This window comes from Giraffa tippelskirchi, chromosome 2 (assembly GCF_054371585.1).
Source record: "Giraffa tippelskirchi isolate mGirTip1 chromosome 2, T2T-mGirTip1v1.2.pri, whole genome shotgun sequence".
NCBI classification, from domain to species: Eukaryota; Metazoa; Chordata; class Mammalia; order Artiodactyla; family Giraffidae; genus Giraffa; species Giraffa tippelskirchi.
The window spans coordinates 195,284,999-195,298,381 of NC_137276.1; the positions used below are offsets into that span (position 1 = coordinate 195,284,999).

Sequence of the window (13,383 nt, forward strand, 5' to 3'; positions counted from 1 at the left end):
GACTGCAAGAAGACCCAACCAGTCCATCCTAAAGGAGATCAGTCCTGGGTGCTCATTGGAAGGACTGATGTTGAAGCTGAAACTCCAATCTTTGGCCACCTGATGTGAAGAGTTGACTCATTGGAAAAGACTCTAATACTGGGAAGGATTTGGGGCAGGAGGAGAAGAGAACGACAGAGGATGAGATGGTTGGATGGCATCACCAACTCAATGGACATGGATTTGGGTAAACTCCGGGAGTTGGTGATGGACAGGGAGGCCTGGCATGCTGCGATTCATGGGGTCACAAAGAGTCGGACACGACTGAGTGACCGAACTGACTAAACTGAACTGATACTTCTTATTTCATAATGTAGAATCAATTATTTTTGTTTAGTTTTCTTTATATTCTTGAGAAAGTTTCAAATTTATTCCTTTCAAATATTTTTATAAACATTTTCTAAGCAGACAGGAATCCACTTAACTACTACACTCCAGGCACAAGCATCTGGTTTAAGCGGAACATGAAAGAAACACTTATTACAGTCGTACATTCAATCAATTCCAAAGTATTTATTGAGGGCCTATTATTGAGGGCCCAGACACTATTCAATACTGAGTATAGAGCCAGTAGGGGGAAAAATGAACAGCAAAGCCCATGTTCCAAAGAGTTTATTTTCCAGGGGAAGAAAGAGAGCAGATAATGAAAAATCAAAGATGGTAAAGGGATACAGTGGTCAAGAATCACTATGCTGACAAACAGTTATGGGCAGAGGTCTGAGTGATATAAGGAAGGAAACTATTTGTCAAGACAAGAATAACTGTAGGAGGAGTGGGTCTGAGGGAGGAGTACGAAGGTACTTTGATATATTAGTTATAAATGCATGTTAGACATTCAAGTCAAGATGGCAATAAGCCTGTGTCCTTGTGAGTCTGGAATTTGGAAGCACAATGGAGACAGAGATGTGATGTAGTGATATACAGATGGTGAGATTGATAAGGAAATAACTGTGGAGAGATGAGATTTGAGTGAATTCTGGAGTTCTTAATTTATTAGAAAGCAGGAATAGTGGGAGAATCAAGCAAAAGAGTCAAAAGAAAAGTGACTAATGAAGCAAAAAACTACAAAAATTATGCTCTGATACCAAATGAATAAAAAGTTTCTAGAAGAAGACAATTAATGAAAAGTTTTGTCAAATGTTCCTGCCAGACAAGGAAGTCGAGGTTTGAGGACTGAATCACTACATTTAATAGCATGCATGTTATTGGTGAGGGGCTTCCCTCATAGTACAGTTGGTAAAGAATCCACCTGCAATGCAAGAGACCGCGGTTCGATTCCTGGGTCAGGAAGATCCACTGGAGAAGGGACAGGCTACCCACTCTAGTATTCTTGGACTTCCCTTGTGGCTCAACTGGTAAAGAATCAGCCTGCAATGCAGGATACCTGGGTTCAGTCCCTGGGTTGGGAAGATCCCCTGGAGAAGGGAAAGGCTATCCAGTCCAGTATTCTGGCCTGTATAGTCCATGGGGTCACAAAGAGTCCACGACTTTCACTTTCACTTTCATGTCATCGGTGAGCCCATTATAAAATGTGATGTTAGCTGACTTATCCCAGTCTGGATGTGCTTCATCTATTTGTTTATCCAATAACATTTTATAGAGGAAATATTATATGTGAGTACTAAAGGGGTAACTATGAAAAGGAATGAATCCCTTTCTTTTTATAATACAGTTCATTAAATCACAAAACAACTGAAAACAAAATGTCACACATGAGATCATTTTCATTTATACTGTTAGAATAAAGTAAGTTGTTTATATTCCCCATTAAAATTTTGTATTTCTTCAGATTGTTTATTTTTACTTAGGATATACTTCTTACATAATTTAAAATATATTAAAGCTTGTCAAAGAAAACAGACTGAGGTACTAAGGACTTTCATGTTTATTAATATGTAGTAGATTTATTTTCTAACAAGACAAAAGATTCCTCAATCCAACCCTTTAAGTGATGCCACAGAGCTATGTCATAGCCAATTATTTCAGATAAGTGCCTATAGTGACAAGGCTGCTGCTTAATTTAGACTTTTCATATACATACAAACGCACACACACAATATAACCAATCAATACTTTCTACAATATTTACCAATTGATTCTAAGAATACACAGTCCATCAAAACAAGGAAATATTTCTAGAATTGTACTAATATTATAAGTCCAAACTCATAATTTTATTTAATTAATATTACTTTAATTTAACATGTTCAAGTAATTTTGCCAACGTTTATCTGTGTCTTTTATTCAGTGCAACACTACAACATATTTATATTTTAAAACATTAATTTGATGTAATAACATGACAAAAGACTACATATTAACTCAACAAAGATAAGGTATTCACATGAAAATATTAGTGAAAATAAAAACTAAAGTCTGTACTACTGCAAGAGTAAATTCAACATATGAAGTGAGAATCTAAACTGTATACTTTTGTTAAGTTCAATACACTTTCATGATTAATATAAATCTGGAAAAATCTAGTCTTATTGAAAGAGAAAAGTAAAGCAGTGATCATTGTGCATGGTATTACTCAGAGCTCTACAAAATGGGTACATAGAAAATTAAAGATTTAAAACATAGCTCAGGTAACAAAAAAAAAAAAGCAAAAATTCAACAAACAGGTGCATAAAGTATAATTTTCTTGATTTAATAAGTCTTTGAAATGTTATATTTCTACACAGTGGAATTTCCTAGAGAATTCCCTGTTCACAACCTGTTTTTCTATTGTCATTCACCTAAACACTGAATATACTGTGGAGTCAGTACTGCCAGGCTGAATGAAACTGTAAAAAGCACCAGCTGGCTGTATTCAAAATGGCACTTGTCCAGGTTTCAAATGTCTTATTTATATACAATGGAATTCTGCCAGCTGTTTAATATTTAGGACTAATAAATGTAATTGGCAGTACTATATAAGCACAACTAACAAAATATCAAAAAATACTCTCAATGTGAAGTTTGACTTGTTCTCATTTCATATAATTGAATTTGTGACAGTGGAAAATAAGTTTAAGCAGTTTTTCTTTTGAAATAATTTTTTAAAACTTTTTTAAGAAAATGTAAACTTGGCTGTAGGTGAGTTGTACGCTTACCATCTGGTCTACATTTTATTAAAGGAGGATCATTTATTGATAGGTAAAGCTTGCACTATTATACAGATGAATAGGGTTATTTAGACAGGTCCCTGGGCCTCTCAGACAAGGTAAAGGTTATTAAACCCTTGAGGAAGTCACAATCTAGTGTCAAGATAGATTAGTGTCTCATGATAACAGAGTTGAAATCCTACTGAGAGGTTTACATGAAAGTAAGATGGAGCTACTAACAGTGCTAATCAAAAATGCAATGTTGTGATTCAGGTTTTCATTTCCAGAAACATGCCCCTAAGAAGGAAGGAAGGACGGCAGGAAGGGAGGGAGGGAAGAAGGGAGAAAGAAAAAGGACTTTCTTACAAACAAAATAAGCAGGTTTTTATATGCTTTAAATTTGACTAATTGACAAGAAAGTAATCTTCCTTTCAAAAAACTACTACTTAAGACAACAGAAATTCCACTCAAGTCATTATTTCATCTAAATCAGGCTGCCTGTCCCTGCGAATGGCTGCATCTCTGAGTGTGATAGTACATAAAACCCAAACTGCCACTCGCATGATAGTATGATGATCTGAACCGAGTGCTCTGATAGCATAGGGAGCAGAAGGGCAGGACTGTGGGGAAAGTGTGAGGACTCACATGAGGTGAAAAATGAGAGACTCTAACTGGAGAAATACATTCTTCAAATCCCACCTACTCTAAATTTCTCCCAGGTTTTAGCCCTAGAAAAGATGTAAAAAATCTAGTCCTTTTAGCCAACAGTGAAATACTGAGGAGGCAAGAAGTGAGTGTGATAAGAAACTGAACAATTGAGAGACCTGAATTTTAAGTCTATTTCTAGCAATATCTGTGTGACATTTGGTAATTAATTAATGACCCTGAAGGCTTTATTTTCTCATCTACTAGATATATATTAAACAAAAGTCCCCTTCCTCATACGTGGTGAGTTAAATACATATTTCATCTACTAGTGCTGGACTAGCCATCAGACAGGCCAACAGTCATCTAGAAACTGCAAGTTCACCAAACTTTTAGTTTGTGCTTTTTTCCTAACTCACAAAATCTAAAAAAGATGTGTGATATATTAAAAATATATAAATAAGTTATTTTCAGGGAAAAAGCTACAACTTTGCTAACCTATCTTATAATTGTATTACTGAATCTGTTTTTACTTTGAATTATGTATCAAAGGATAGCTTAGTATTTATAGGTTTAAGTTCTCCGCCATCTCCTGTTAATAGGTGCACATATAAAGTCATATACTGTCTTCAAAACACATATGTGCAGATAAAGACAGAGCTCATATCAGAAGAATAAGCTAGAAATAGGAATAAAGCAAATAATAAAACTGGCTCTTCTATTTTTAAACACATAGAGGTCTAGAACATGCTTTCCAAATTGGAGATACCTTTGCCCTGTTGGTAATGAATACAAAATTGGGGAGCACTTGGATGATTTAATCCTGGAAGCAGTAATTCCACTCTTGAAAATACTAATATCCTAAGGCCCATATCTTCCCACCTGATTCCCCATCATCATCTTGCTGCAAAACATCTTTTGTTAGAAAAGAAGGAGAAAAATGGTTAAAAAAAAAAATCATTTTCAAAAGGAGTGTTTCATTTTGGCACTGCAATCAAAATGGATACCAGGAATTCTGGCATGAAAAAATTTGAGTGTCATGAAAATATTTTTAAAGAGCTTTAAAAAGACATTTTAAAGAGTTTTTTAGTATGCATTTATATTTTGAATTATACTCCTGAAAAACATAAGAGTTCGCCTGTTCCACTGCTTGTCTATTTTAGTAGTCTACTGACTACTACATTGTAATTTCTGCATATAATTATCGAAAGTAGGATCGCTTATGGCATATCTAAACTAAATTCAAAACAACCGAAATGTGATTAGATTAACGCCAATGTAAACCATCAACCCAATGAATGGAGGTCTTTTAAGTACAAATTGAGTGCAATGGTTTTGATGTCACAAAATCCCTGTGGCTTGGAGTGTACTAAGATACCACTGCTGTGTAGGGGACTCCATTTTGATGAAGTCACTCAAACAAATCACCCAGCCCCTCAATTACTTTTGCATGCTTATCCTCATGCTTGCTTCCTGAATGCAAAGGAAAATAACATTCTCCCTTAGGGAAAGGGGTTCTGTCAATTTCCAACTCTCTGAGATTAAGTTGAGCAAGAAAGACTTTCATCTTTTGCCAGAGATCTCTGTAACTATTTGGTCCTTGAAACATTTGATGAAAACTTCCCTGGTTGCTCAGATGGTAAAGAATCTGCCTATATTGTGGGAAACCTGGGTTCAATTTCTGGGTTGGGAAGATCCCCTGAAGGAGGGCATGGCAACCCACTCTAGTGTTCTTGCCTGGAGAATCCCCATACACTGAGGAGCCTGGCGGGCTACAGTTCAGGGGGTCGCAAAGTGTCAGACATGACTGAGTGACTAAGCACAGGATAGCAACATCCTTAAAATTTCAATGCTGATCTGAATCAAGTGAGCATTTTAAAAGCAAAAGATCAAATCTTTAAAGAACAGCAAGAAAAACTGACACATGAAAAAGTCTATAAAAATTACTTACAAAACATTTTTATATTCATAGGATATTTAATTAATAATTTCAATAATTTTATCTTATACACAGAATCTCATAGACATTTTCAGTCATGATTACCTACAAGCCTACAGTTTTTCAAAGGAATTTCAGATAAGATACTGGTATAAAACTCTGTAACTACTTTCTAGTTCCTAAAAAATGACAAATACTTCTTGAGCACTAAAAAATGTTTAGAGTTGAAAATGCAAGATTTCTTCTCATAAAGTAAAGAGAACATAAATTCTTTGAAAAGAAATCATCATAATAACAGAAGAGGACTAGAATGTATGTTTTTTTTAACAATTTTTTTTTTTTTTTTGTAAAGTGGACTAAATTACCACAGAGAAAAATTGGGTGTGTGGAATGTGTGCGTGTGGGGGGTGTGTGTGCACATGATATTTCAGAAATTTAGACAATAATTAAGGACTTAAGTGATAGAGAAGGAAAGGTGTAATATTGAACATAGTAAAAATACTACAGCTCTGTGGGTTTAATACACATTGTTATCAGGATAATGGTAACATATTTTTGAGTATATTATGGGTTGGGGCAGCAATAGAAGACCTAGTTGCGATACTGTTCAGTTCAGTTCAGTCGCTCAGTCGTGTCCGACTCTCTGCGACCCCATGAATTGCAGCACGCCAAGCCTCTCTGTCCATCACTAAATCCCGGAGTCTACCCAAACCCATGTTTATCAAGTCGGTGATGCCATCCAACCATCTCATCTGCTGTCGTCCCCTTCTCCTCCTGCCCCCAATCCTACCCAGCATTAGGGTCTTTTCCAATGAGTCAACACTTCGCATGAGGTGGCCAAAGTATTGGAGCTTCAGCTTCAACATCAGACCTTCCAATGAACACCCAGGATTGATCTCTTTTAGGATGGATTGATTGGATCTCCTTGCAGTCCAAGGGACTCTCAAGAGTCTTCTCCAACACCACAGTTCAAAAGCATCAATTCTGCAGCGCTCAGCTTTCTTCACCGTCCAACTCTCACATCCATACATGACCACTGGAAAAACCATAGCCTTGACTAGACGGACTTTTGTTGGCAAAGTAATGTCTCTGCTTTTAAACATGCTATCTAGGTTGGCATAACCTTCCTTCCAAGGAGTAAGCGTCTTTTAATTACATGGCTGCAGTCACCATCAGCAGTGATTCTGGAGCCCAAAAAAGTAAAGTCTGACACTGTTTCCCCATCTATTTCCCATGGAGTGATGGGACCAGGTGCCATGATCTTAGTTTTCTGAACGTTGACTTTAAGCCAACTTTTTCACTCTCCTCCTTCACCTTCATCAAGAGGCTCTTTAGTTCTTCTTCACTTTCTGCCATAACGGTGGTGTCATCCGCATATCTGAGGTTATTGATATTTCTCCCGGCAATCTTGATTCCAGCTTGTGTTTCTTCCAGCCCAGCGTTTCTCATGATGTACTCTGCATAGAAGTTAAATAAGCAGGGTGACAATATACAGCCTTGATGTACTCCTTTTCCTATTTGGAACCAGTCTGTTGTTCCATGTCCAGTTCTAACTGTTGCTTCCTGACCTGCATACAGGTTTCTCAAGAGACAGGTCAGATGGTCTGGTATTCCCATCTCTTTCAGGATTTTCCACAGTTTATTGTGATCCACACAGTCAAAGGCTTTGGCATAGTCAATAAAGCAGAAATAGATGTTTTTCTGGAACTCTCTTGCTTTTTCGATGATCCAGCAGATATTGACAATTTGATCTCTGGTTCCTCTGCCTTTTCTAAAACCAGCTTGAACATCTGGAAGTTCACGGTTCACGTATTGCTGAAGCCTGGCTTGGAGAATTTTGAGCATTACTTTACTAGCATGTGAGATGAGTGCAATTGTGCGGTAGTTTGAGCATTCTTTGGCATTGCCTTTCTTTGAGATTGGAACGAAAACTGACCTTTTCAAGTCCTGTGGCCACTGCTGAGTTTTCCAAATTTGCTGGCATATCGAGTGCAGCACTTTCACAGCATCACCTTTGAGGATTTGAAATAGCTCAACTGGAATTCCATCACCTCCACTAACTTTGTTCGTAGTGATGCTTTCTAAGGCCCACTTGACTTCACATTCCAGGATGTCTGGCTCTAGGTGAGTGATCACACCATCGTGATTATCTGGGTCGTGAAGATCTTTTTTGTACAGTTCTTCTGTGTATTCTTGCCACCTCGTCTTAATATCTTCTGCTTCTGTTAGGTCCATACCATTTCTGTCCTTTATCAAGCCTATCTTTGCATGAAATGTTCCTTTGGTATCTCTAATTTTCTTGAAGAGGTCTCTAGTCTTTCCCAATCTGTTGTTTTCCTCTATTTGTTTGCACTGATCGCTGAGGAAGGCTTTCTTAAGAAAGACCAAATCTTGCAGATCCCTCCCAAAGCGTGATCCAACATTATCTTAGCTTGAGTTGTACAAGAAATTACCACAGATTTGGTGCCTTCTACAACAACATTCATTTCTCACAGTTCTAGAAACTCTGGTATCAGTGATCAAGGCACAAGTAGATAAAGAGTCTACTGAGGGCCCGCTCCCTGATTCACAGACAGCCCTCTTGGTTTTATATCCTCGCACTGCAGACAGCAGAGACAGGTCATCTCTCCCACGTCTCAACTTAAAAGGGCACTGACCCCATTCAAGAAGGCTCCACCCGATTCAGATTAAACACACAACTTTTTCAGGAGACATGAACATTCAGACCATAGCAAGGACTATTCAAAATGCGATGAACTGTCTCAAGGGCTCAGAACACGTGCAGTAGGGGAGTATATGAGATATTCAATTTATGTTTGTTAATTTAATAAATTGATTTAATTATCAGGGTACATCACCAAACAGTTCAGATGGCTTGAAATTATACTGGGACTCTGACTTCAAGGTTTATCTTTCTGAATCCTAAAAATAAAATCACATTTGTAATCAGTTTTCCTTTCAGGTTCAGAAATGTCTGACATTCTAACAAGTTTCAGTGCACGTTTTGTGTATTTTAATCCAAAGATGAAGCTATTTATCATAGATAAATTTTATTCAAAACCTTTAAACAAAGTAATATATACCATGTGATTCCGGAAAACAGTAATGTGTGGATCTTTACATTATACAGAGATGGTTTTGATCTTTCTAAGTTTCCCTAGGAAGAAGTGAGTAGAGAGCATCTCATCTCCCTTATATTGTTACATAAGTAGAGAGACAGGCTAATTTTGTATTGGTTATCTCAGTTTTCACATATATACTCTTTCCAGGTGAAGCAAAAGAATTACACACGTGTACACATGTAAATTTAATAGCTCCGCAATTTTTTGAAAAGTAAGCCATACTTTTCCTGTTCAAATTTTGTACTCTATATGCACTGATTTTTATTATTCAACAGACTTCAACATTTTCCTCTTCCTAGCATAATGTATACTGTATCTTTTGAAACTACTGAAGTAAAATTCTATGCAGACTATAAGGAGAGTCAATTCATCATCTATTCACACTATAAAATTTCCTATACTAAACTATCAATGCATCCATACCTCTTAATTTTAAAGGACACTCTGATATATTCAAACTTCAGTGATTGGGCTAAGTTCCACTATTAACAGTCATATTTTCTGTTCTGCACAGACTGCATCGCTAGCAATTATAGATTTCTGAACTGATCTTTCACAGATGTCAAGAGAATTTGATGAAGAAATGTTCTCAGGATGGAGATGTGATTGGGACAGTCAAGTGCCAGCATGGAGTATGCCCTTGCTATGGGAAATAAAGGCTGGCACGAGATCAGTATTTGTGTTTCAGTCAAAGCAGGGAGGGGTTGGGGGGAGCTGATTTAAATCATGGAAAAGAAAAATGGAGGAAAAGGAGTAGAAGAGAAGAGAAATTTAGGATCCTATGGTCAGTAAAAAAGAGAAATATTATAGTGCAATAAAGCTAACATAAGAACAGAAACAAGAATTATCATTTTTCAAATGGTCTCTAAATGCCCGTGTCTGCTTAAATAGTACAAATACAGTATTTGACCAATCTTCCCAGCAACCCTTAAAGAAGGTACTAGTCTTTTGCCAAGGAATAATAATTTGAAGAACTGAAAACCAGGTCTGACTTTGGAGCCTGTCACTCGTCTGTGCTTTCAGTGCGGGCTTTTGGGACACATGACCAGTGCAGCTGCATCGATCTTTGTGCTCAAAGGGGTCTGCATTCAGTTTAATGTCCTGCTGTCATCAACTTAAAATTGTTCATAATTTTTGAACATGGAATTTTCTTTATGCCCTGTACTTCTTAAATTACATCACTAGCACTGATATCTCATAATACTGGAGAACAACATTTAAGGCATATTTATTGACTGAGGCACTAAAAATTTAGAAACTCAAACAGATTTAAAACAACACACAGTATTAAGTGTTTCAAGGTCCCTCTCCACTATCTCTATCACCTTGTATTTTAATTATTTCTTTCTAGTTTATCTGATTGTATCCTCTTCTGAGATGAGTATTGATAACCTATCAAGTAGATCCATTTGTCTGTCTCCTCAAAAATTTCAATCAGTGTATAAAACTGAACTATATGTCATAGTATATAATTACTACCTTTTGCTGTAAGAAAAAAAATTCTTTGGTAAAAATCAAAAGATCCTGACAGCATAGCATTATTTATTTATTTAATATATCTTTGTTATATTTAATAAGCTAGATGTAAACTCCTCAGGAATTTATCTGTGTTCTTCAAAATACTTCCTTCAATTCTCAGGATAAGGTAGATACCAACAAATACATGTAAATTCATTAAAAGTCAAAAAAGAATAAACTGCAGTATAAACAAAAAGAGATAGATTAAGGGAACAGTTCAGATAACAAAACTAGGATATTGTTTCAAGTCTTTCAAGCACAAATTGCATGATTATAATATAAGAGCATTTGTGTTTAATACAAAGTATTTTCAAATCTATGAAAGCAAGAGAGTATGGAAGGGGCATCTGAGTTGGTGCAGTGGTAAAGAATCTGCCTGACAACACAGGAGACAGAAGAGACAGACATGAGTTCAATCCCTATGTCAGGAAGATCCTCTGGAATAGGAAATGGCAACCTTCTCCAATATTCTTGCCTGGAAAATTCCAAGGACAGAAGAGCCTGGAGGGTTACAGTCCATGGGGTCGCAAAGAGTCAGACATGACTGAGCGACTGAGCACACACACACACACACACACACACACACACACACAGAGTGTGGAAAATATTCTCTTTAAAGTGGTTAACCATTCACTTGATTTGTCCACATCTTGGTCATAAGACTGTGACAAAATCTCTCTTCTCTCCCTTATTAAAAAAAAAAAAAAACTATAGAAATTATTTTAGCTCCTCCTATATAAATAAGTCTTAACAAATTACACAAATTGAGCTTGTTGAAGTGTTTCCATATGAATTTCACTTGCAAAAAAAGTGTTTTTCTTTCATGTAAAGTACAGGTTTACCACCTCAGAGCTTCATGGAAATAAACCTTTTTTTTTCCCCCCTTAAAAAATCATGACAGAGAAAAACAAATGACAAAGCTGGAGTTAAGGAATCTTGGAAACAGTCCAATTGTTTTATCAGCTGCTCCACAAAGCAAGCAAACCTTAACCTTGATTGGCTCTATAATGCTACTAAACTGATGCTTTTCATACTCTGCATTTTACATATATGAGCAAACTCTCCTCAGTTTAATATGCTTATTACTGTAAAGTAAGCATAATGTCAAAACAACATTTGACCCAAAGCAACATGGAGCTCTGGCTTTCTAACCAAAGCTCCTGTAGCAACCAGTCAGCAAATATTAATAAACACATTATAAATTTAAGGGTATAGTCTCATCTTTCTCTTTGGGGAATTGAGTGTACAGCTTTGAAAATCAAGAGAAATTAAATCCTAACTCAGTTTCTGGTAGAATGGAAAACTTACAGAAGAAAGAAAATATCAAGATTGGAATTGTATAAATGACAATGCCTAAACATTTTCACATTCAACCTGACCTAGCTAAGATATTTTAGATCTATAGAGGAAACAGGAGAGCTATAATTTCGAGACTATTTTTTCAATGTATAGCTGTACTGATATCTTATAATTGGTTTACCATGCATTTATAGATTTTTTTAAGGAAGAAATTATTCACTCTGATCTAGAAAAACAAGGAAACAAAAAGAACAGGGTTTCCCAAAAATCCTGAACTACACATCACATTGTTTTACTGTAAACTCTTCTAGTTTTGATAATAGGAATTGATAGAAATACACCACACTTCAGCTGTATTTCCCCTTATTCAGACATTCAAATCACTTAGCCTCTAAGTCTCAGGGTATTTAAAAAAAAAAACAAAAAACTGTCTCAGTGAGACACTGATTTCATGCTGTGACAAGCTCAAAAATGAAAACAACTACACACATGAGAGGATTTTTCACCAAACTGCGGCACTAAGCACAAATGAAACCCTGCTGGGAACATGTATCTACAAGTGTGAGTGTGTTTGACTTGGTAACACGGGTTTGTGACTCTACGTGTTAATAGGAAAAAGTAGAAAAAAGGGGCTAGACAAGGATTTCATTGTCCACGTTTTTGGAAGTTTTTTTTTCTTCTTTCTTTTGGAGTTAGAGTTTAAAAATATTGGCAGCATTTGAACATAACACTTAGCATTGGCTCAAAGGCTGTCTTCACTACGGTTAACCACACAGTTCCCTGCTCTACCCCATCAGTGACCTCAATCCAAATAACAAAAAAAAAAAGATGAGAGAAGATTCAAATTTTTTACTTTTACATTCCCCTTGGACCAACCTGGACTGAAGATCATAAAAAGTCTCAGTATGGATCATGTGAATTCTTTCTTCTTAGGTAATGGAGTATGTGTTCTATTATTTCAGAAATAAAGTCAGACAGTAACTCATTCTTAAAACTCTCCTCTTTTTTCTTTGATTAGACCTATTTAAAATCCCTACTTTGATCACCTTGTCTGCACCTCACTCCAATGTGATAATTGAGAGAAGGATCAGAGATATGGATTCGAGAGATTAGTATTACACTAGGAAAAATACTAGAGACATATTAATCAGAATCTCGTCACTTCTTTTCCCAATATCATTTCACAATTTTTGTTTGGATCTTTGGTAAAACATGAAAATGCATATAAAATAACTTAACACTGGAAGAAATTAAAATAATATTTCTAAAATGGTAGGTTATAGAGGATAAAGAAATTTTTTCTTCAGGTTAAAAAAAAGGGAGAATGCAAATTAATTTTATAATAAAATATAAGCAATATATTTTGTAGCCCTAGATTTTTGAACAGCATCACATGTTAATAACACACTATATTTATAGTTTCTATATCACAAATATTTATTGACTATCTTATTATGGTATGATGCACCATGACTGAAAGCAACAAAATTATCACTTTAGGAATACAGAGGAAGTTTTAGTCTCAAGATTTACATGATATTGAAAAGCAGCAATTGATATAAAATGTATCCTTTATTCTTCTGATCCCTAAATATGAAATTATTATTCATCTCAGCAAATAGAAGTTAAGGTATTCAAATGCTTTTAACATGTGGATCTTTTAAGATGTACTAGTCTTAAAATTATTATGTCAAATATTAAATTATATTATTAAAAATAATAATACCTACAACAC

At 35.9% G+C, this 13,383-nt stretch overlaps 1 protein-coding gene across 25 annotated transcripts in view; it reads right to left on the minus strand.

The window, feature by feature from the left end:
• Positions 1 to 13,383, minus strand: part of EPHA3 (EPH receptor A3) — a 393,120-nt gene that overhangs the window by 294,643 nt on the left and 85,094 nt on the right. The window lies entirely within an intron of this gene.